The following is a 3,691-nucleotide window of genomic DNA, read 5'->3' on the forward strand; positions in this document are numbered from 1 at the left end:
GACGTATGTTAGCACCGCATTAGGACTATAATATATTTGTGGGGCTGCAACATAAATTATTTGAAAGTCTAGAACTGACAAATAACCCTGATACTCTACATGCGATTTAAATCATGTCGAGTGCGTGTTTTCCCAAAAAACGTTCAAAATCACACTGTCCAGATAAATGGTTGCGGGTCACTAAAAAAAGGTAGATTTATAAAGTATACCGATATACGAGTAGATAATGTAAATTTTTTAACGAAATATTAATAATGTTGCTTTAAATTTGAAGCGCTAATGCAAAAGCACGTCGAATTAGAACTTCAACAATGTCGATCACTTTTTATGTAATAAGTCAATAATAATTGTTGCACAATATACGGCATTCCCTTCAACATCTTCGTCTTTAAGTGCCATCTCCGCGACGGATGTTGCCAATCATCATAGCTATTCGGATTTTAAAGACGGCTGGTCTAAATAGTTCATTTGATGTACATCCGTGCCATTCTCTCAGGTTACGCTGCCACGATAGTCTGCGTCTCCCTATGCTTTTTTTTTCTTGAATCTTTCCCTGCATAATCAATTGGAGCAAGTTATATCTCCCTCTACGTGTAACATGTCCGAAATATTCCAATTTTTTTGTTTTGATGGTATGTAAGATTTCCACTTCTTTATTAATCTTTCTCAGAACCTCTTTGTTTGTGACGTGTTCTCTCCACGATATTTTCAGAATTCTTCTGTATACCCACAGCTCGAATGATTCTAGTTTTTTCATTGATGCATTGATCAAACATACAGTATGGTGCAAATGAAAAGAATAATCTTTAATCCCCGAATAATAAAGGGGGGTAAAGGGAATCCCCTATCCCTTTACCCCCTTTACTTTACCAACATCCCTCTAGCAAAGTGCAGAGAAAAGTATGATATTGAATACTACTATATTCTTCCCTTATAGTGGAAAGTAAGTATTTATCTAATAATATCAACTTTTGATTGCCACTGCATATGAATGCGTGCATGTATGTGAGTGTGTGGATTGTACACCATGCGTACATACGTGTGGGTATTCATTTACATGCATAAAAATATGTACTTTGATATTGGCTGTATCATTAAAATTTTATTTATACCGACCAGCGAAACCGGTCGTCAGTTGTAAAATAAATTGTTTGTGCCAACGTCTCTCTTTTTCTTTACTACAATATGGACTCACACATGCAACCCATTCATTATTTGAAAGGAATAAATTCGGTATTTCGTAAACCAGCGACTTTAAGGAAAAATCCCTAAACAGGTCGAATTTGATTTTTAAATTACGATATTTTGGCATATTATATGTATGTCATACTAGTGACGTCATCTATCTGGGAGTGATGACGTAATCGATGATTTTTTGAAGTTATACTTCTTTAGGCACGATTGAGATTGAGGGTGAATTTATATTGATCTGCGCGCATGCGCACACCGACAGTTTGGTATTAGTCTTTATACGGGCTCTGATTGGGTGTTGAAATGATCTGTCAATAATTGTTCAATATGGAGGTTATCGGTAAACAAAAATGTTGTAAAATATATTAGTTTTTATGTTGTGAGGACAGAAATAAAATCAAATTTATAATTATAGTGACTTTTTAAATAGTTTTGAAAAGCCACAGATACGTAATTCTAAATGTTTCAGTTGTATTCCAATAAAAAATTATCTTCATACCTATTTGGTAAATGTAAAAAAAATAATGTACTTACCTAGTACTTGCTATGCTATACCCCTAGAAGGCAATGCTTTAATTTACATAATCTGATTACGAACAAACTTTCTACAAATTTTCATCTAATGTATCGTTTTCTTACTCTATATATTGTTGTATTTTCATTCGATAAAAATCAAACTAATAAAAATTCATATAAACAAAATGTCAAAAAGTTGTTCAGTTTGTGTATATTCTCACATGACGTATACGCGAAGGTGGTGCAGTTTGAAATTGCTTCGACTCTCGTACGGCGGGATACACGGGAAGTAGGTTCAAGCCCAATGCAAGTTATATCATTTTTTAATTTTTTTATAGATTTTATGATTGTAAGTATATTATTATATAATTTTTTTCAGAAAATACGTATTTAATTAAAATTTTTGGCAACAATTATTGTTCAGAAATCATGTGTGGCATTTTTCAATGTGTTTGTGTGTGTTTTATTTTTTTATTTTTTTAATTTTTGGTATTGTTTTAATAAAAATTTTTGGAAAGTAGTAGAGAAACTGTTTAAAGAATATTGATTTCGTTGAAAGCATATAATAGAAGTATAACTTCTTACGTGCGTACAAAGTACACACATTTTTTTTAAATGGAATTAGGGGTCATGTGCTAGCTAATTTGAAAGGTCAGTACATTCTCTATTTAGTAATATAAACATTTACATAATTATTGTACGGGGTGTGCAAAAAGATTTGTTTTTATTTAATTATTTGACAAAAAAGGAGAATGTGTGTAATTTACTTAATTTAAACTACATTTCACTGTTGCCCAAAAACTTAAAAAAATGTTTACTTCAAAAATAAACATTGCTAGCAGATTAAATTCAATGTTCAAGCCAGCTCCCGCTCGCCATCTGCCTCTTGGAAGTTTGAAGATTTAATTTAATTATTGGTAATAATCATTGGTTACGTCATCACACTCTGATGGATGACGTAACTAGTGTGACATACATGCCAAAATGTCATAATTTAAAAACAAAATCGACCTGTTTCGCGATTTTGAAACAAAAGAAGCTGAAAGAAGAGCAAAGCTAGGAGTTTGGGAGAGAAAAATCTTGAGAAAAATTTTTGCTGGTACAACGGACACTAACGGAGAATGACGCAGAAAAACAAACCAGGAGCTAAGGGAGATATATAAGAGACCAAAAATAACACATAAATTCAGAGCGCAGAGAGTTAAGTGGTTAGGATATATTTCACGATTGCCACAAGAAAGAAACTTCCCATGGAGTACGTACAGTTCAACAAGCGATACAGCCAAACTAACAGACTAAAATTGTATCACAATTCCGCCTTTCTGGAGGATATTTTGGAGTCAAAAATTCACTAGCCAGAGTTTGAAACAGATTTTACTTGATGAATTATCGCCGAGATATACAAGATTGGCATAAAAATAGTGATTTATGTAACGGTAGAAAAGGCCCTAGAAGAGAAGTCTTAGTAAAATAGCACAAGATCTTTCTGGAAATTATTTTGAACGTCTCGCATTTTCTCTGTCTACTTCCGGTGACAGAGACAAGGACCAAGTACTTAATGGTCGCAATGGATTATTTTTTACAAGGAATTAAAATTGCACTCCTTCATTGTCAAGGAGCATCTATAGTAGCAGAAACAGAAAAATCTAGTCAAGTCTGTCGAATCAAAGAGCTTGTATGGCTTGTAGTGCTGTTTTATCTATTATATTATATCCTATACGTAAAGGAATCAAAAGGGTTCTAAACAAACAAACAATCTCGCTAATATCTCTTACATATTTTTCTCTATTTCAATTTGAATATAGGGCTCCATTAAGTACGCGAGATATATATATTAGGGTGGTGCGAAGAAAGTCAGGTTGATAAATCCTTATCGCTATAGTGCGGAAAAGTTGCGATAGGTAATTACAAGAAAAACAAAAAAGAATTATTCAAATCGGACTTTATCTTCCGATCCCTCAACAGGCCTCAAGATTATGAAATT

This window comes from Diabrotica virgifera, chromosome 7 (genome assembly GCF_917563875.1).
Source record: "Diabrotica virgifera virgifera chromosome 7, PGI_DIABVI_V3a".
Lineage (NCBI taxonomy): Eukaryota > Metazoa > Arthropoda > Insecta > Coleoptera > Chrysomelidae > Diabrotica > Diabrotica virgifera.